The sequence below is a fragment of the Cupressus sempervirens genome, chromosome 7 (genome assembly GCF_028749045.1).
Source record: "Cupressus sempervirens isolate cs-2001-9-10 chromosome 7, ASM2874904v1, whole genome shotgun sequence".
Lineage (NCBI taxonomy): Eukaryota > Viridiplantae > Streptophyta > Pinopsida > Cupressales > Cupressaceae > Cupressus > Cupressus sempervirens.
Window position 1 is genome coordinate 687,146,298 of NC_143124.1, and position 21,813 is coordinate 687,168,110.

The 21,813-nt window shown below is 48.1% G+C and overlaps 1 pseudogene; it reads left to right on the top strand.

Annotated features, from left to right (window-relative positions):
- The first annotated feature begins 125 nt into the window (after nucleotides 1–125).
- Nucleotides 126–3,216, top strand: LOC149548705 (25S ribosomal RNA; annotated as a pseudogene).
- Nucleotides 3,217–21,813: the final 18,597 nt, after the last annotated feature.

Genomic DNA, 21,813 nt, shown 5'->3' on the forward strand with positions numbered 1-21,813 from the left:
GCGAGGAGCAGAGATGGCCGTCCGCGTCTGCAAGTGGTGCGCAGTCGGCTGAAATGAGCATGAGGTCTGTCGATCCATCATGACGAGCGGTGGCTCGTAGTGCGAGCATTGCTGCATCTCTACCGCATCCCCAAGTTAGGCGTGAGTACCCACTGAGTTTAAGCATATCAATAAGAAGAGGAAAAGAAACTTACCAGGATTCCCCTAGTAACGGCGAGCGAACTAGGAAGAGCCCAGCATGAAAATCAACGGCCGCGCCTGTCAAATTGTAGTCTGTAGAAGCATCCTTAGCGACGGACCAGGGCCAAGTCCCCTGGAAGGGGGTGCCAGAGAGGGTGAGAGCCCTGTCGAGCTCAAACCCTGTCGCACCACGAGGCGCTGTCGGTGAGTCGGGTTGTTTGGGAATGCAGCCCTAATCAGGTGGTAAATTTTGTCCAAGGCTAAATATGGGCGAGAGACTGATAGCGAACAAGTACCGTGAGGAAAAGATGAAATGGACTTTCAAAAGAGAGTTAAAGAGTGCTTTAAATTGCCAAGAGGGAAGTGGATGGAGGCCAGCGATGTGCCCTGGTCAGATGCAAAATGGTGTGAGCCGGTCTGCCACTCAATTTGGGGGACGTGCTAGCGCAGGCTATCGCGGTGGCACAAGCACGACCTTCTGGTCGCACAAATACTTCCATCGTGGCGATTGAGGAGCAAAGCACATGCCTTTACAGCAGGCTCTCGGGCACCTGTGCGCTCATGGCGCTGGCCAGCGGCCTTTCCATCTGACCCGTCTTGAAACATGAACCAAGGAGTCTAACATGTGTGTGAGTTGGCGGGTTGGGAAAACCTGCGAGGTGCAAGGAAGCTGACTAGAAAGATCCCCTCTCAGGGGGTGCATCGTCGACTGACCCTGATCTTCTTTGAAGGGTTCAAGTGCGAGCACACCTATTGGGACCCGAAAGATGGTGAACTATGCCTGAACAAGGCGAAGCCAGAGGAAACTCTGGTGGAGGCCCACAGTGATACTGACATGCAAATTGTTCATCTAACTTGGGTATAATGGCAAAAGACTAATCGAACCGTCTAGTAGCTGGTTTCCTCCAAAGTTTCCCTCATGATAGTTGGAGCTCACGTGCGAGTTTTATCAGGTAAAGCAAATGATTAGAGGCATCGGGGGCGTAACGCCCTCGACCTATTCTCAAACTTTAAATAGGTAAGTCAGCGTGGTTTCTCTGTTGAGCCGTGCCACAAAATCACGAGCTCCAAGTGGGCCATTTTTGGTAAGCAAAACTCGCGATGCGGGATGAACCGAAAGTCGAGTTATGGTGATAAATTGTTCGCTAACCCAGATCCCACAAGGGGTGTTGGTTGATTAAGACAATAGGACGGTGGTCATGGAAGTCAAAATCCGCTAAGGAGTGTGTAACAACTCACCCGCCAAATCAACTAGCCTCGAAAATGGTAGGCTCTGATGAGTAGGAGGATGCGGGGGTTATTGCGAAACCTTGGGCGTGAGCCTGGGTGGACCGGCCCACGGTGCAGATCTTGGTGGTAGTAGCAAATATTCAAATGAGAACTTTGAAGACTGAAGTGGGGAAAGGTTCCATGTGAACAACACTTGGACATGGGTTAGTTGATCCTAAGAGATGGGGGAAACCCTATTTCAAGGGCGCACTTTGCGCGATCATCGAAAGGGAATCGAGTTAATATTCTCGAACTGGGACGTGGTGGCAGACGGAAACGTTAGGAAATCTGGAGACGTCGGTAGGGGCCCCGGGAAGAGTTATCTTTTCTTTTTAACAGCCTGCCCACCCTAAAATTAGTTCAACCAGAGATAGGGTCCAGCGGCTGGAACAACACCGTACATCCCACGGTGTTCAGTGCACCTTTGGTAGCCCTTGAAAATCTAGAGGACCGAGTACCATTCATGCCCGGTCGTACTCATAACCGCATCAGGTCTCCAAGGTGAACAGCCTCTGGTTAATAGAACAATGTAGGTAAGGGAAGTCGACAAAATGGATCTGTAACTTCGGGAAAAGGATTGGCTCTGAGGGGTGGGCCTAGGGGTCTGCACCCTGAACTCATGGGCTGTTGGCGGCCTGCCTGAGCTAGTCCCGTGGCGAGGGCGGGCCGTCGCGTGCCGGTCGGGTGACGAATGCAAGATGCCCCCTTCGGAGGGCTTTCCCTAGGCGGTGAACAGTAGACTCAGAACTGGTACAAACAAGGGAAATCTGACTGTTTAGTTAAAACAAAGCATTGTGATGGTCCCTGCGGATGCTGACACAATGTGATTTATACCCAGTGCTCTGAATGTCAAAGTGAAGAAATTCAACCAAGCGCGGGTAAACAACGAGAGTAACTATGACTCTCTTAAGGTAGCCAAATGACTCGTCATCTAATTAGTGACACGCATGAATGGATTAATGAGATTTCCACTGTCCCTATCTACTATCTAGCGAAACCATAGCCAAGGGAACGGGCTTGGCGGAATCAGCGGGGAAAGAAGACCCTGTTGAGCTTGACTCTAGTTCGACTTTGTGAAATGACTTGAGAGGTGTAGAATAAGTGGGAGCTTTCGGGCGCAAGTGAAATACCACTAGTTTTAACGTTATTTTAATTATTCTATGAGGCGGAGATGGGGCAATGCCCCTATTTTTGGCCTTAAGGTGCATCTAGGCGCGCCGATCCAGGCGAAAGACATTTTTAGGTGGGGAGTTTGGCTGGGGTGGCACATCTGTTAAAAGATAATGCAGGTGTCCTAAGATGAGCTCAACGAGAATAGAAATCTCGTGTGGAACAAAAGGGTAAAAGCTCATTTGATTTTGATTTTCAGTACGAATACAAACCGTGAAAGCGTGGCCTATCGATCCTTTAGACTTTCAGAATTTGAAGCTAGAGGTGTCAGAAAAGTTACCACAGGGATAACTGGCTTGTGGTAGCCAAGCGTTCATAGTGACATTGCTTTTTGATCCTTCGATGTCGGCTCTTCCTATCATTGTGAAGCAGAATCACCCTACAGTAGGGGTGCTCTTGCACTCCCAAGGGCCCGTGTCATTGGCCATCTCCGATCGGCGCACTAGCCCGTTGGAGCAACCTTGGATATTAATTTCAAGTGGTCAGCGAGAAGAATCTTTTGCAGATGACTTAAATAAGCGACGGGGTATTGTAAGTGGCAGAGTGGCCTTGCTACCATGATCCACTGAGATTCAGCCCTCTGTCGCCTTGATTCGTAAAACCTTTTTCGAATCTGAGGTGAGTGGGGTTTGTAATTTGCGCAAGGGTGAGAAAATCTCCCAAGTGCCAAATTTCTGGGGGGGTGGGGTTTGCAAGGTTTTTCTTGCTAGCTCGTAACAATCTCTCAGGTGCCAAGTTCCTGGCGGGTGGGGTTTTCAATTTGTGCGAGTGCAGGAAAATCTTCAAAGTGCCAATTTTCGGGCGGGTGGGGTTTGCAATTTTCTGCAAGGGCGGGAAAACTCTCCCAGGTGCCAAATTTCGAGCGGGTGGGGTTTTGTGAAAATTTTCGCGAGGGCGAAGAAATCTCCCAAGTGCCGAATTCCCAGCAGGTGGGGTTTTGCAATTTCTGTCGGGGCGGAAAAATCTCCCAAGTGCCACATTCTGAGCAGGTGGGGTTTTGTGAAAATTTCTGTGAGGGCGAAAAAATCTCCCAAGTGCCAAATTTCCGGCGGGTGGGGTTTGCAATTTTCGTGAGTGCGTAAAAATCTCCTAGGTGCCAAATTCCTGGTGGGTGGGGTTTGCAATTTCCACCAGGGTGGAAAAAATCTCCCGAGTGCTAAATTCTAGACGGGAGGGAGGGGTTTTGTAGAAATTTCTGCCAGGGCAGAAAAATCTTCGGAGTGCCAAATTTTGGGTGAGTGGGGTTTTGTAAAATTTCCACGAGGGGGAAAAAAATCTCCCGAGTCCCAAATTTTGAGCTAGTGGGGTTTGCGATTGTTGGAAGGGCGAAAAAATCTCCCAAGCGCTGAATTCCCCGCAGGTGGGGTTTTGAGATTTCCATGAGTGCGAAAAAGTCTTCTAAGTGCAATTTCCATGTGGGTCGGGTTTGCAATTTCTATGAGGGCAAAAAAATCTTCCAAGTCCAAATTCCGGGCGGGCAAGGATTCATAATTTCCAAGTGCCAAATTTCGAGCAGGTGGGGTTTGTAAATTCCACGAGGGCGGAAAAATCTTCCAAGTCCAAATTCTGAGCGGGTGGGGTTTGTAAATTTTTGTGAGGGCAGAAAAATCTTCCGACTGCAAATTTCAGGTGGGTCCCCGAGTTTTGTAATTTTTGCGAGGGCAGACGACTCATGTACGTGATCCAAAATCGGTCAACTTATTTTTTTGGTTAACGCCCAAAGTTTTGACCTCAAATTGAGGTGGCTACCCTTACTCGAATCACCTCTAAATTTTTTGCACAATGCATGTCACCATGCTCGACTTGATTCTAAGTGCCCCGAGTCATGTACGTGGTCCAAAAGAGGTCAACTTTTTTTTTTGGGTTAATGCCCAAAGTTTTCAACTCGAACCGTGTCGGCAACCCTGACACAAATCGCCCCAACTACCCGAACCCTGACTTGAATTGCGTCGACCCTTAACTGCCTCCAATTTTTTTGCATGACTCATGTCAACATGCTCGACATGATTCTAAGTGCGCCGAGTCATGTGTGTGATCCAAAGGCGGTCAACTCTTTTTTTGGGTTCATGCCCAAAGTTTTCAACCCAAATTGTGTCGGCAACCCCGACTTGTATCGCCTTGAGCCTTAACCACCTCTAGTTTTTTTGCAGGACTGATGTCACCATGCTCAACTTGGTGCCCCAAGTCATGTACGTGATCCAAAATCGGTTAACTTCTTCCTTCTTTGGTTAACACCCAAAGATTTCAACCCGAATCATGTCAGTAACCCCGACTCAAATTGCCTCGAGCCTTAATCGCCTGCAATTTTTTTGAACCACTCATGTCACCGTGCTTGACTTGATTCTATGTGCCCCAAGTCATGTACGTGATCCAAAATTGATTAACTCTTTTTTTGGCTAATGGCCAAAGTTTTCGAATCGACTCAGCTACCCTGACTCGAATTGCCTCGAGCCTTAACTGCCTCCATTTTTTTTTTCGCTCGACTCATGTAACCACACTCGCCTTGACTTTGAGTGGCCCGAGTCACTTACCTGATCCAAAATCAGGTAACTTTTTCTTTTTTCTTTTTTTTGTCAAGTCCCAAAGTTTTGAACTCGGATAGAGTCGGATGCCCTGACTCAAGTCGTCTCCAAATTTTTTGCACGACTCATGTCACCGTGCTCGACTTGATTCTAAGTGCCCCGAGCCATGCACGTGATCCAAAAGTGGTTAACTTTTTCTTTTTGGTTAACGCCCAAAGTTTTCAACCCAACCCGGCTCGAGGCTTAATGGCCTCCAATGTTTTTGCGTGAATCATGCCACAGTCGACTTTTTGCTCGAATCATGTCACCCAGGGAACCTCGATGCTACGTGACCCGAGCCCTGTGCGCGATCCAAAACTGGGTAACATTTTTTTTTGAACTCCCAAAATTTCATTCTTTTTTTCCTTATGGGGCCTATCATGATCTCTTTTTATAAAGAAAATTCTCAAATCGGATCGTTTCGGCTACCCTACCTCGAATTTGGCTAGCTAGGCGTAACGCCTCGAGTCAGCTCGGCAATACGTGAACTGAAACTTGTGCGTGATCCAAAAGCGGGTAACTTGTTTTTTTTTTAGTTTTGTAATGCCCAAAATTTAGCGCTTTTCGCTGTACAAGGCCTCTCATGATCTTTTTTTGATTTTTTTTCCCCTCGTCGACCCACTCAGGTCACCCAAGGCTGGGGCGACAGAGTCAGGTGACCCAAGTTGGGTCGACCCAGGCGTATAATCCTGGCTTGGGATAGCAAGTCAATTCTATAAGTTTGCTTGCTAATTTTGCTAACCAGGTCAGCTCACCAAGTCATCTGACCATGTGGTCTTTGCCAAATCAAGAATTGACTGTTTAAGTCCGCTCACAGCTCGTCAAGCCGGCTCACCAAGATGACTTACCATCTCGCCTCACCAAGTTCCCCCACCAGGTTGCCTCTTCTTTAAAACTGCTCACCATGTCGGCTCCCCAAGTCAGCTCACCGAGTCGACTATTCAGGTTGCCTCACCAAGTTGACCCCTTAAGTTCACTCACCAAGTTAGCTCACCAAGTCGAATCACCTAGTCATTTTACCACCTTGCCCCAGCAAGTGTGCTCACCAAGTTACCCCACCGAGTTGCCTCTTTAAGCCCACTCACCATGTCAGCTCACCAAGCTGGTTGTTCAAGTACGTTTCCAAGTCAACTCTTTAAGTTTTCTCACTAGGTCAACCTGCCCAAGTCACCTCTTTAAGTTTGCTCGCCAGGTCAGCCCGCCCAAGTCACATCAGCGAGGTAACTCGCCGAGTCACCTCATGAAGTTGACTCCTTAAGTGTGCTCACCAAGTCAGCTCACCAAGTCAACTCACCATCTCACCTCGATAAGCTGGCTTGTCGAGTTACCCCACCAAGTCATCACCTCTTTAAACCCGCTCACCGTGTCAGCTCATCAGGTCGGCTCACCAAGTTGACTAATCAAGTAGGCCCACCAAGTCGCCTCAAGGATAGCTCCTCACCATGAGTTGCCTCACCATGTTGGCTCAATGAGTCACCTCACCATGTTGACTCTTTGAGCCCGCTCGCCAGGTCGCCTCACCAAGTCGACTCGAGCATGTTGCCAAGTTGACACTTTAAGTTCACTCGCCAGGTCGAGTCACCAAGTCAGCTCACCATGTCATCTCAATGAACCAACTCGCTGAGTCACCTCACCACATTGGCTCTCTAATTCCACTCGCCAAGTCACCCCACCAAGTCACCCCGTCAGGCCCACACACCACCTCGCCCCGTTAGGCTGACTCTCACCAAGTTGACTCTTTAAGTCTACTCATCAAGTTGAGCCACCAAGTACTCTCACCAAGTCGACTCTTTGAGTTCGTTCATCAAGTTAGCCCACCAAGTACTCTAACCAAGTAAATTCTTCAAGTGCGTTCATCAAGTCGCCCCACCAACTACTCTCATCAAGTTGACTCTTTAAGTCCTTTCATCAAGTCACCCCACCAAGTACTCTCACCAAGTCAACTCTTTAGGTTCGTTCATAGAGTCACCCCACCAAGTTGACCCTTCAAGTGCATTCATCAAGTCACCCCACAAAGTCGGCTCTTTAAGTTCATTCATCAAGTCACCCTGCCAGGTTAGCCCACAAATTACTCTCACCAAGTCAACTCTTTAAGTTCGTTCATCAAGTCACCTCGCCAGGTTGGCCCACCAAGTGGACTCTTTAAGTTTGTTCATGAAGTCACTCTGCCAAGTCAGCCCACCAAGTCGACTCTTTAAGTTCGTTCCTCAAGTCACCCCACCAGGTCAGCCCACCAACTACTCTCACCAATTCGACTCTTTAAGTTTGCTCACCAAGTCACCCTGCCAGGTCGGCCCACTAAGTAATCTCACCAGGTCGACTCTTTAGGTTTGTTCATCAGGTCACCCCACCAAGTACTCTCACCAAGTCAACTCTTTAAGTTCGTTCATCAAGTGGCTCTGCCAGGTCAGCCCGCCAAGTACTCTCACCAAGTTGACCCTTTAAGTTTGGTCATCAAGTCACCCCTCCAGGTCGGCCCACCAAGTACTCTCACAAAGTCGACTCTTTAGGTTCGTTCATCAATTCACCCTGCCAGCTTGGCCAACCAAGTACTCTCACCAAGTCGACTCTTTAAGTCCTTTCATCAAGTCACCCCACCAAGTACTCTCACCAAGTCAACTCTTTAGGTCCGCTCATAGAGTCACCCCACCAAGTCGACCCTTCAAGTGCATTCATCAAGTTGCCCCACAAAGTTGACTCTTCAAGTTCGTTCATCAAGTAACCCCGCTAGGTCAGCCCACAAATTACTCTCACCAAGTCAACTCTTTAACTTCGTTCATCAAGTCACCCCGCCAGGTCGGCCCACCAAGTGGACTCTTTAAGTTTTTTCATGAAGTCACTCTGCCAAGTCGGCCCACCAAGTCGACTCTTTAAGTTCGTTCCTCAAGTCATCCTACCAGGTCAACCCACCAACTACTCTCACCAAGTTGACTCTTTAAGTTTGCTTACCAAGTCACCCCGCTAGGTCAGCCCACTGAGTACTCTCACCAGGTTGACTCTTTAGGTTTGTTCATTAGGTCACCCCATGAAGTACTCTCACCAAGTCAACTCTTTAAGTTCCTTCATCAAGTTGCTCCACCAGGTTGGCCTGCCAAGTACTCTCACCAAGTCGACCCTTTAAGTTTGGTCATCAGGTCACCCCGCTAGGTGGGCCCACCAAGTACTCTCACAAAGTTGACACTTTAGGTTCATTCATCAATTCACCCTACCAGCTTGGCCCACCAAGTTCTCTCACCAGGTCAACTCTTTAAGTTCGTTGATCAAGTCACCCTGCCAGTTCGACCCACCAAGTACTCTCACAAAGTCGACTCTTTAAGTTCGTTCATCAAGCCACCCTGCCAGTTCAGCCCACCAAGTACTCTCACCAAGTCACCCCACTAGTTTAACCCAGCATGTTGACTATTTAAGTTCGTTCATCAAGTCACTCGACCAAGTCAGCCAACCAAGTTGACTCTTTAAGTTCGTTCATCAAGTCACGTGACCAGGTCAGCCCACTGAGTATGCTCATCAAGTTGACTCTTTAAGTCAGTTCATGAAGTCACCCAACCAGGTCGGCCCACCAAGTACTCTCACCAAGTCGACTCTCTAGGTCTTTTAATTAGGTCACCCCACCGAGTACTCTCACCAAGTCAACTCTTTAGGTCCGTTCATCAAGTCACCCTGCAAAGTTGACCCTTTAAGTTCGTTCATCACGTCACCCCACCAAGTCGACTCTTTAAGTCCTTTCATCAAGTCACTAGAACAACTACTCTCACCAAGTTGACTCTATAAGTCCGTTCATCAAGTCACCCCACCAGGTCAGCCCACCAAGTACTCCCACCAAGTCGACTCTTTAAGTTCGTTCATCAGTTCACCCTGCCAAGTACTCTCACCAAGTCAACTCTTTAGGTCTGTTCATCAAGTCACCCTGCCAAGTCGACCCTTTAAGTCTGTTCATATAGTTGCCCCACCAAGTACTCTTACCAAGTTGACTCTTTAAGTCCTTTCATCAAGTCTACAAACAAAGTCGACTCTTCAAGTCTATTCATCAAGTCATCAGAACAAGTACTCTAACCAAGTCGACTCTTTAAGTCCATCCATAAAGTCACCCCACCAGGTCGACGCACCAAGTACTCCCACCAAGTCGACTCTTTAAGTCCGTTCATCAGTTCACCCCACCAAGTACTCTCACCAAGTTGACTCTTTAAGATTTCTCATCAAGTCGAGCCACCAAGTACTCTCACCAAGTTGACTCTTTGAGTCCGTTAATCAAGTCGCCCCACCAAGTACTCTAACCAAGTTGATTCTTCAAGTGCGTTCATCAAGTCGCCCCACCAGGTACTCTCACCAAGTCGATTCTTTAATTCTTTTCATCAAGTCACCCCACCAAGTACTCTCACCAAGTCAACTCTTTAGGTCCCTTCATAGAGTCACCCTGCCAAGTCGACCCTTCAATTGCATTCATCAAGTCGCCCCACCAAGTTGACTCTTCAAGTTCGTTCATCAAGTCACCCCGCTAGGTCAGCCCACAAATTACTCTCACCAAGTTGACTCTTTAAGTTCATTCATCAAGTCACCCCACCAGCTCGACCCACCAAGTGGACTCTTTATGTTTGTTCATGAAGTCACTCTGCTAAGTCAGTCCACCAAGTTGACTCTTTAAGTTCATTCCTCAAGTCACCCCGCCAGGTCAGCCCACCAACTACTCTCACCAAGTCGACTCTTTAAGTTTGCTCACCAAGTCACCCCGACAGGTCGGCCCACCGAGTACTCTCACCAGGTCGACTCTTTAGGTTTTTTCATTAGGTCACCCCACCAAGTACTCTCACCAAGTTGACTCTTTAAGTTCGTTCATCAAGTCACTCAGCCAGGTTGGCCCGCCAAGTACTCTCACCAAGTTGACCCTTTAAGTTCGGTCATCAAGTCACCCCGTCAGGTCAGCCCACCAAGTACTCTCACAAAGTCGACTCTTTAGGTTCGTTCATCAATTCAACCCGCCAGCTCAGCCCACCAAGTTCTCTCACCAGGTCAACTCTTTAAGTATGTTCATCAAGTCACCCCGCCAGTTCAACCCACCAAGTACTCTCACAAAGTCGACTCTCTAAGTTGGTTCATCGAGTCGCCCTGCCAGCTCAGCCCACCAAGTACTCTCACCAAGTCACCCCGCTAGTTCGACCCACCAAGTCAACTCTTTAAGTTCGTTCATCAAGTCACCCGGCCAAATTGGCCCACCAAGTTGACTCTTTAATTTCGTTCATCAAGTCACGTGAATAGGTCAGACCACCGAGTACTCTCACCAAGTCGACTCTTTAAGTTTGTTCATCAAGTCACGCGGCGAGGTCGACCCACCAAGTCACCAAGTACTCTCACCAAGTCAACTCTCTAAGTTTGTTCATCAAGTCACCCCTCTAGGTCGGCCCACCAAGTCGAATCTTTAAGTTCGTTCATCAAGTCACCCCACCAAGTACTCTAACCAAGTCGATTCTTCAAGTGCATTCATCAAGTCACCCGACCAAGTACTCTCACCAAGTTGACTCTTTAACTATGTTCATCAAGTCACCCCAACAAGTACTCTCACCAATTTGACTCTTTAAGTCTGTTCATCAAGTCACCACACCAAGTACTCTAACCAAGCCAACTCTTTAGGACCATTCATCAAGTCACCTCGCCAAGTCGACCCTTGAAGTCCGTTCATCAAGTCACCCCACCAAGTACTCCCACCAAGTCGACTCTTTAAGTCAGTTCACGAATTCACCCAACCAGGTCGGCCCACCAAGTACTCTCACCAAGTCAACTCTCTAAGTCTTTTCATCAGGTCACCCCACTGAGTACTCTCACAAAGTAAGCTCTTTAGGTCCGTTCATCAAGTCACCCCGCAAAGTTGACCCTTTAAGTTCATTCATCAGGTCACCCCACAAAGTTGACTCTTTAAGTCCTTTCATCAAGTCACCAGAACAACTACTCTCACCAAGTCGACTCTATAAGTCTGTTCATCAAGTCACCCCACCAGGTCAGCCCACCAAGTACTCCCACCAAGTCGACTCTTTAAGTTCGTTCATCAGTTCACCCCACCAAGTACTCTCACCAAGTCAACTGTTTAGGTCCGTTCATCAAGTCACCCCGCCATGTCGACCCTTTAAGTCAGTTCATCAAGTCGCCCCACCAAGTACTCTCACCAAGTCGACTCTTTAAGTCCTTTCATCAAGTCACCCCACCAAGTCGACTCTTCAAGTCCGTTCATCAAGTCACCAGAACAAGTACTCTAACCAAGTCGACTCTTTAAGTCCATCCATAAAGTCACCCCACCAAGTTGGCACACCAAGTAATCTCACCAAGTTGACTCTTTAAGTCCATTCATCAGTTCACCCCACCAAGAACTCTCACCAAGTTGACTCTTTAAGTCTGCTCATCAAGTCGAGCCACCAAGTACTCTCACCAAGTTGACTCTTTGAGTCCGTTCATCAAGTCGCCCCACCAAGTACTCTCACCAAGTCAACTCTTTAGGTTTGTTCTTAGAGTCACCCCACCAAGTCGACCCTTCAAGTGTGTTCATCAAGTCGCCCCATCAAGTCGACTCTTCAAGTCCGTTCATCAAGTCACCCCACCAGGTCATCCCACAAATTACTCTCACCAAGTTGACTCTTTAAGTTCGTTCATCAAGTCACCCCGCCAGGTCGGCCCACCAAGTGGACTCTATAAGTTTGTTCATGAAGTCACTCTTCCAAGTCGGCCCACCAAGTTGACTCTTTAAGCTCGTTCGTCAAGTCACCCCGCCAGGTCAGCCCACCAACTACTCTCACCAAGTCGACTCTTTAAGTTTGCTCACCAAGTCAACTCTTTAGGTTTGTTCATCAGGTCACCCCACCAAGTACTCTCCCCAAGTCGACTCTTTAAGTTCGTTCATCAAGTTGCTCTGCTAGGTCGGCCCGCCAAGTACTCTCACCAAGTCGACCCTTTAAGTTTGGTCATCAAGTCACCCCGCTAGGTCGGCCTACCAAGTACTCTCACAAAGTTGACTCTTTAGGTTCGTTCATCAATTCACCCCGCCAGCTTGGCCCACCAAGTTCTCTCACCAGGTCGACTCTTTAAGTTCGTTCATCAAGTCACCCTGCCAGTTTGACCCACCAAGTACTCTCACAAAGTCGACTCTCTAAGTTCGCTCATCAAGTTACCCTGCCAGCTCAGCCCACCAAGTACTCTCACCAAGTCACCCCGCTAGTTTGATCCACCAAGTCGACTCTTTAAGTTCGTTCATCAAGTCACCCGACCAAGTTGGCCAACCAAGTCGACTCTTTAAGTTTGTTGATCAAGTCACGTGACCAGGCCAGCCCACCGAGTACTCTCACCAAGTTGACTCTTTGAGTCCATTCATCAAGTCGCCCCACCAAGTACTCTAACCAAGTCAATTCTTCAAGTGTGTTCATCAAGTCGCCCCACTAAGTACTCTCACCAAGTCGACTCTTTAAGTCCTTTCATCAAGTCACCCCACCAAGTACTCTCACCAAGTCAACTCTTTAGGTCCGCTCATAGAGTCACCCCACCAAGTCGACCCTTCAAGTGCGTTCATCAAGTCGCCCCACCAAGTTGACTCTTCAAGTCCGTTCATCAAGTCACCCCGCCAGGTCAGCCCACAAATTACTCTGACCAAGTTGACTCTTTAAGTTCGTTCATCAAGTCACCCTGCCAGGTCGGCCCACCAAGTGGACTCTTTAAGTTCGTTCATGAAGTCACTCTGCCAAGTCGGTCCACCAAGTTGACTCTTTAAGTTTGTTCCTCAAGTCACCCTACCAGGTTAGCCCACCAACTACTCTCACCAAGTCAACTCTTTAAGTTTGCTCACCAAGTCACCCCGCCAGGTCGGCCCACTGAGTACTCTCACCAGGTCGACTCTTTAGGTTTGTTCATTAGGTCACCCCATGAAGTACTCTCACCAAGTTGACTATTTAAGTTTGTTCATCAAGTCGCTCCGCCAGGTCCGCCCGCCAAGTACTCTCACCAAGACGACCCTTTAAGTTTAGTCATCAAGTCACCCCGCTAGGTCAGCCGTCCAAGTACTCTCACAAAGTCAACACTTTAGGTTCATTCATCAATTCACCCTGCCAGCTCGGCCCACCAAGTTCTCTAACCAGGTCGACTCTTTAAGTTCGTTCATCAAGTCACCCTGCCAGTTCGACCCACCATGTACTCTCATAAAGTTGACTCTCTATGTTCGTTCATCAAGTCACCTTGCCAACTCAGCCCACCAAGTACTCTCACTAAGTCACCCCGCTAGTTTGACTCACCAAGTTGACTCTTTAAGTTCATTCATCAAGTCACCCAGCCAAGTTAGCCAACCAAGTCGACTCTTTAAGTTCATTCATCAAGTCACGTGACCAGGTCAGCCCACTGAGTACTCTCACCAAATCGACTCTTTAAGTCAGTTCATGAAGTCAACCAACCAGGTCAGCCCACCAGGTACTCTCACCCAGTCGACTCTCTAAGTCTTTTCATTAGGTCACCCCACCGAGTACTCTCGCCAAGTCAACTCTTTAGGTCCGTTCATCAAGTCACCCTGCAAAGTCGACCCTTTAAGTTCGTTCATCACATCACCCCACCAAGTTGACTCTTTAAGTCCTTTCATCAAGTCACCAGAACAACTACTCTCACCAAGTTGACTCTATATGTCCGTTCATCAAGTCACCCCACCAGGTCAGCCAACCAAGTACTCCAACCAAGTCGACTCTTTAAGTCCGTTCATCAGTTCACCCCGCCAAGTACTCTCACCAAGTCAACTCTTTAGGTCCGTTCATCAAGTCACCCCGCCAAGTTGACTCTTTAAGTCTGCTCATCAAGTCGAGCCACCAAGTACTCTCACCAAGTTGACTCTTTGAGTCCGTTCATCAAGTCGCCCCACCAAGTACTCTAACCAAGTTGATTCTTCAAGTGCGTTCATCAAGTCACCCCACCAAGTACTCTCACCAAGTCGACTCTTTAAGTGCTTTCATCAAGTCACCCCACCAAGTACTCTCACCAAGTCAACTCTTTAGGTCCCTTCATAAAGTCACCCCGCCAAGTCGACCCTTTAAGTGCGTTCATCAAGTCGCCCCACCAAGTCGACTCTTCAAGTTCATTCATCAAGTCACCCTGCTAGGTCAGCCCACAAATTACTCTCACCAAGTCGACTCTTTAAGTTCGTTCATCAAGTCACCCCACCAGGTCGGCCCACCAAGTGGACTCCTTAAGTTTGTTCATGAAGTCACTCTGCCAAGTCAGCCCACCAATTTGACTCTTTAAGTTCGTTCCTCAAGTCACCCCGCCAGGTTAACCCACCAACTACTCTCACATAGTCGACTCTTTAAGTTTCCTCACCAAGTCACCCCGATAGGTCGTCCCACCGAGTACTCTCACCAGGTCGACTCTTTAGGTTTGTTCATCAGGTCACCCCACCAAGTACTCTCACCAAGTCAACTATTTATTTTCGTTCATCAAGTCGCTCCGCTAGGTCGGCTCGCCAAATACTCTCACCAAGTCAACCCTTTAAGTTCGGTCATCAAGTCACCCCACCAGGTCGGCCCACGCAGTACTCTCACAAAGTTAGCTCTTTAGGTTTATTCATCAATTCACCCCGCCAGCTCGGCCCACCAAGTTCTCTCACCATTTCGACTATTTAAGTTCATTCATCAAGTCACCCCACCAGTTCGATCCACCAAGTACTCTCAAAAAGTTGACTCTCTAAGTTCGTTCATCAAGTCACCCTGCAAGCTTAGCCCACCAAGTACTCTCACCAAGTCACCCCGCTAGTTTTACCCACCAAGTCGACTCTTTAAGTTCGTTCATCAAGTCACTCGGCCAAGTCAGCCCACCAAGTTGACTCTTTAAGTTCATTCATCAAGTCATGTGACCATGTCAGCCCACCGAGTACTCTCACCAAGTCGACTCTTTAAGTTTGTTCATCAAGTCACCTGGCCAGGTCGGCCAACCAAGTCACCAAGTACTCTCACCAAGTCGACTCTCTAAGTTCATTCATCAAGTCACCCTGCCAGGTCGGCCCACCAAGTCAAATCTTTAAGTTCGTTCATCAAGTCACCCCACCAAGTACTCTAACCAAGTCGATTCTTCAAGTGCGTTCATCAAGTCACCCAACCAAGTACTCTCACCAAGTCAACTCTTTAACTATGTTCATCAAGTCACCCCACCAATTACTCTCACCAATTTGACTCTTTAAGTTTGTTCATCAAGTCACCAAACCAAGTACTCTCACCAAGCCAACTCTTTAGGACCGTTCATCAAGTCACCTCGCCAAGTCGACCCTTGAAGTCCGTTCATCAAGTCACCCCACCAAGTACTCCCACCAAGTCAACTCTTTAAGTCAGTTCACGAAGTCACCCAACCAGGTCGGCCCACCAAGTACTCTCACCAAGTCGACTCTCTAAGTCTTTTCATCAGGTCACCCCATCGAGTACTCTCGCCAAGTCAACTCTTTAGGTTCGTTCATCAAGTCACCCTGCAAAGTCGACCCTTTAAGTTCATTCATCAAGTCACCCCACCAAGTTGACTCTTTAAGTCCTTTCATCAAGTCACCAGAACAACTACTCTCACCAAGTTGACTCTATAAGTCCGTTCATCAAGTCACTCCACCAGGTCGGCCCACCAAGTACTCCCACCAAGTCGACTCTTTAAGTCTGTTCATCAGTTCAACCCGCCAAGTACTCTCACCAAGTCAACTCTTTAGGTCCATTCATCAAAACACCCTGCCAAGTTGACCCTTTAAGTCCGTTCATCAAGTCGCCCCACCAAGTACTCTCACCAAGTCAACTCTTTAAGTCATTTCATCAAGTCACCCCACCAAGTCGACTCTTCAAGTCCGTTCATCAAGTCACCAGAACAAGTACTCTAACCAAGTTGACTCTTTAAGTCCGTCCATAAAGTCACCCCACCAGGTTGGCGCACCAAGTACTCCCACCAAGTTGCCTCTATAAGTTCGTTCATCAGTTCACCCCACCAAGTACTCTCACCAAGTTGACTCTTTAAGTCCTTTCATCAAGTCACCCCACCAAGTACTCTCACCAAGTCAACTCTTTAGGTCCGTTCATAGAGTCACCCCACCAAGTTCACCCTTCAAGTGCGTTCATCAAGTCGCCCCACCAAATCGACTCTTCAAGACCATTCATCAAGTCACCCCGCTAGGTCAGCCCACAAATTACTCTCACCAAGTTGACTCTTTAAGTTCATTCATCAAGTCACCCCACCAGGTCAGCCCACCAAGTGGACTCTTTAAGTTTGTTCATGAAGTCACTCTGCCAAGTCAGCCCACCAAGTCGACTCTTTAAGTTCGTTCCTCAAGTCACCCTGCCAGGTTAGCCCACCAACTACTCTCACCAAGTCGACTCTTTAAGTTTTCTCACCAAGTCAACCGACCAAGTCGGCCCACCGAGTACTCTGACCAGGTCGACTCTTTAGGTTTGTTCATCAGGTCACCCCACCAAGTACTCTCACCAAGTCAGCCCACCAAGTACTCTCACAAAGTTGACTCTTTAGGTTCATTCATCAATTCACCCCTCCAGCTCGGCCCACCAAGTTCTCTCACCAGTTCAACTCTTTAAATTCGTTCATCAAGTCACCCTACCAGTTTGACCCACCAAGTACTCTCACAAAGTCGACTCTCTAAGTTCGTTCATCAAGTCGCCCTTCCAGCTCAGCCCACCAAGTACTCTCACCAAGTCACCCCGCTAGTTTGACCCACCAAGTTGACTCTTTAAGTTTGTTCATCAAGTCACCTGGCCAAATTGGCCCACCAAGTCGACTCTTTAATTTCGTTCATCAAGTCACGTGACCAGGTCAACCCACTGAGTACTCTCACCAAGTCGACTCTTTAAGTTTGTTCATCAAGTCACCAGGCTAGGTCGGCCCACCAAGTCACCAAGTACTCTCGACAAGTCAACTCTCTAAGTTCGTTGATCAAGTCACCCCACCAGGTCAGCCCACCAAGTCAAATCTTTAATGTCGTTCATCAAGTCACCCCACCAAGTACTCTAACCAAGTCGATTCTTCAAGTGCATTCATCAAGTCACCCGACCAAGTACTCTCACCAAGTCGACTCTTTAACTATGTTCATCAAGTCACCCCACCAAGTACTCTCACCAATTTGACTCTTTAAATTTGTTCATCAAGTCACCACAGCAAGTACTCTCACCAAGCCAACTCTTTAGGACCATTCATCAAGTCACCTCGCCAAGTCGACCCTTGAAGTCCGTTCATCAAGTCACCCCACCAAGTACTCCCACCAAGTCGACTCTTTAAGTCAGTTCACGAAGTCACCCAACCAGGTCTGCCCACCAAGTACTCTCACCAAGTCAACTCTCTAAGTCTTTTCTTTAGGTCACCCCACCGAGTACTCTCGCCAAGTTAACTCTTTAGGTTCGTTCATCAAGTCACCCCGCAAAGTTGACCCTTTAAGTTCGTTCATCAGGTCACCCCACAAAGTCGACTCTTTAAGTCCTTTCATCAAGTCACCAGAATAACTACTCTCACCAAGTCGACTCTATAAGTCCGTTCATCAAGTCACCCCACCAGGTCGGCCCACCAAGTACTCCCACCAAGTCGACTCTTTAAGTTCGTTCATCAGTTCACCCCACCAAGTACTCTCACCAAGTCAATTGTTTAGGTCCGTTCATCAAGTCACCCCACCATGTCAACCCTTTAAGTTGGTTAATCAAGTCGCCCCACCAAGTACTCTCACCAAGTCGACTCTTTAAGTCCTTTCATCAAGTCACCCCACCAAGTCAACTCTTCAAGTCCGTTCATCAAGTCACCAGAACAAGTACTCTAACCAAGTCGACTCTTTAAGTCCATCCATAAAGTCACCCCACCAGGTCAGTGCACCAAGTAATCCCACCAAGTTGACTCTTTAAGTCCGTTCATCAGTTCACCCCGCCAAGTACTCTCACCAAGTTGACTCTTTAAGTCTGCTCATCAAGTCGAGACACCAAGTACTCTCACCAAGTTGACTCTTTGAGTCTGTTCATCAAGTCGCCCCACCAAGTACTCTCACCAAGTCAACTCTTTAGGTCCATTCATAGAGTCACCCCACCAAGTCGACCCTTCAAGTGTGTTCATCAAGTCGCCCCACCAAGTTGACTCTTCAAGTCCGTTCATCAAGTCACCCCGCCAGGTCAGCCCACAAATTACTCTCACCAAGTTGACTCTTTAAGTTCGTTCATCAAGTCACCCCGCCAGGTCGGCCCACCGAGTGGACTCTTTAACTTCGTTCATGAAGTCACTCTGCCAAGATAGCCCACCAAGTCGACTCTTTAAGCTCGTTCGTCAAGTCACCCCGCCATGTCAGCCCACCAACTACTCTCACCAAGTTGACTCTTTAAGTTTGCTCACCAACTCACCCCGCCAGGTCGACCCACCGAGTACTCTCACCAAGTCAACTCTTTAGGTTTGTTCATCAGGTCACCCCACCAAGTACTCTCACCAAGTTGACTCTTTAAGTTCATTCATCATGTCGCTTCGCCAGGTCGGCCCGCCAAGTACTCTCACCAAGTCGACCCTTTAAGTTCGATCATCAAGTCACCCCGCTAGGTCGGCCCACCAAGTACTCTCACAAAGTTGACTCTTTTGGTTCATTACTCAATTCACCCCGCCAGCTTGGCCCACCAAGTTCTCTCACCAGGTCGACTCTTTAAGTTTGTTCATCAAGTCACCCCGCCAGTTTGACCCACCAAGTACTCTCACAAAGTCGACTCTCTAAGTTCGTTCATCAAGTCACCCTGCCAGCTCAGCCCACCAAGTACTCTCACCAAGTCACATCACTAGTTTGACCCACCAAGTTAACTCTTTAAGTTCGTTCATCAAGTCACCCGGCCAAGTCGGCCCACCAAGTCGACTCTTTAAGTTCGTTCATCAAGTCACGTGACTAGGTCAGCCCACCGAGTACTCTCACCAAGTCGACTCTTTAAGTTTGTTCATCAAGTCACCCGGCTAGGTTGGCCCACCAAGTCACCAAGTACTCTCACCAAGCTGACTCTCTAAGTTCGTTCATCAAGTCACCCTGCCAGGTCGGCCCACCAAGTCGAATCTTTAAGTTTGTTCATCAAGTCACCCCACCAAGTACTCTAACCAAGTTGATTCTTAAAATGCATTCATCAAGTCACCCGACCAAGTACTCTCACCAAGTTGACTCTTTAACTATGTTCATCAAGTCATCCCACCAAGTACTCTCACCAATTCGACTCTTTAACTCTGTTCATCAAGTCACAACACCAAGTACTCTCACCAAGTCAACTCTTTAGGACCGTTCATCAAGTCACCTCGCCAAGTCAACCCTTGAAGTCCATTCATCAAGTCACCCCACCAAGTACTCCCACCAAGTCGACTCTTTATGTCAGTTCACAAAGTCACCCAACCAGGTCGGCCCACCAAGTACTCTCACCAAGTCGACTCTCTAAGCCTTTTCATTAGGTCACCCCACCGAGTACTCTCGCCAAGTCAACTCTTTAGGTCTGTTCATCAAGTCACCCCGCAAAGTCGACCCGTTAAGTTCATTCATCAAGTCACCCCACCAAGTCGACTCTTTAAGTCCTTTCATCAAGTCACCAAAACAACTACTCTCACCAAGTCGACTCTATAAGTTCGTTCATCATTTCACCCCACCAGGTCGGCCCACCAAGTACTCTCACCAAGTTGACTCTTTAAGTCCTTTCATCAAGTCACCCCACCAAGTCAACTCTTCAAGTTTGTTCACCAAGTCACCAGAACAAGTACTCTAACCAAGTCGACTCTTTAAGTCCATCCATACAGTCACCCCACTAGGTTGACGCACCAAGTACTCCCACCAAGTCGACTGTTTAAGTCCGTTCATTAGTTCACCCTGCCAAGTACTATCACCAAGTTGACTCTTTAAGTCTGCTCATCAAGTCAAGCCACCAAGTACTCTCACCAAGTTGACTCTTTGAGTCCGTTCATCAAGTCACCCCATCAAGTACTCTAACCAAGTCGATTCTTCAAGTGTGTTCATCAAGTCGCCCCACCAAGTACTCTCACCAAGTCGACTGTTTAAGTCCTTTCATCAAGTCACCCCACCAAGTACTCTCACCAAGTCAACTCTTTAGGTCCATTGATAGAGTCACCCCACCAAGTCGACCCTTTAAGTGCATTCATCATGTCGCTCCACCAAGTGAACTCTTCAAGTCAGTTCATCAAGTCACCCCGCCAGGTCAGCCCACAAATTACTCTCACCAAATTGACTCTTTAAGTTCGTTCATCAAGTCACCCCACCAGGTCGGCCCACCAAGTTGACTCTTTAAGTTCGTTCATGAAGTCACTCTGCCAAGTCGGCCCACCAAGTTGACTCTTTAAGTTCGTTCCTCAAGTCACCCTGCCAGGTCAGCCCACCTACTACTCTCACCAAGTCGACTCTTTAAGTTTTCTCAAAAAGTCACCCCGCCAGGTCAGCCCACTGAGTACTCTCACTAGGTCAACTCTTTAGGTTTGTTCATCAGGTCACCCCACCAAGTACTCTCACCAAGTTGACTCTTTAAGTTCGTTCATCAAGTCGCTCCGCCAGGTCGGCCTGCCAAGTACTCTTACCAAGTCGACCCTTTAAGTTCGGTCATCAAGTCAACCCGCCAGGTAGGCCCACCAAGTACTATCACAAAGTCGACTCTTCAGGTTCATTCATCAATTCACCCTGCCAGCTCAGCCCACCAAGTTCTCTCACCAGGTCAACTCTTTAAGTTTGTTCATCAAGTCACCCTGCCAGTTTGACCCACCAAGTACTCTCACAAATTCGACTCTCTAAGTTCATTCATCAAGTCACCCTGCCAGCTCAGCCCACCAATTACTCTCACCAAGTCACCCCGCTAGTTCGACCCACCAAGTTGACTCTTTAAGTTTGTTCATCAAGTCACCCGGCCAAGTCAGCCCACCAAGTTGACTCTTTAAGTTTGTTCATCAAGTCACGTGACCAAGTCAGCCCACCGAGTACTCTCACAAAGTCGACTCTTTAAGTTCGTTCATCAATTCACCCCGCCAGCTCGGCCCACCAAGTTCTCTCACAAGGTCGACTCTTTAAGTTCGTTCATCAAGTCACCCCGCCAGTTCAACCCACCAAGTACTCTCACAAAGTTGACTCTCTAAGTTCATTCATTAGTTCACCCCGCCAAGTACTCTCACCAAGTCAACTCTTTAGGTTTTTTCATCAAGTCACCCCGCCAAGTCAACCCTTTAAGTTTGTTCATCAAGTCACCCCACCAAGTACTCTCACCAAGTCAACTCTTTAAGTCCTTTCATCAAGTCGAGTCACCAAGTCAACTATTTAAGTTCCTTCATCAAGTCACCAGAACAAGTACTCTCACCAAGTCAACTCTTTATGTCCCTTCATCAAGTCACCCCACCAGGTACTCCCACCAAGTCGACTCTTTAATTCCATTCATCAGTTCACCCCACCAAGTACTCTCACCAAGTGGACTCTTTGATTTTTTTCATCAAGTCAAGCCACCAAGTACTCTCACCAAGTCAACTCTTTGAGTCTTTTCATCAAGTCACCCCACCAAGTGCTCTCATCGAGTCAACTCTTTAGGTCCGTTCACCAAGTCACCCCACCAAGTCGACCCTTTAAGTTCTTTCATCAAGTCACCCCACCAAGTACTCTCACCAAGTCAACTCTTTA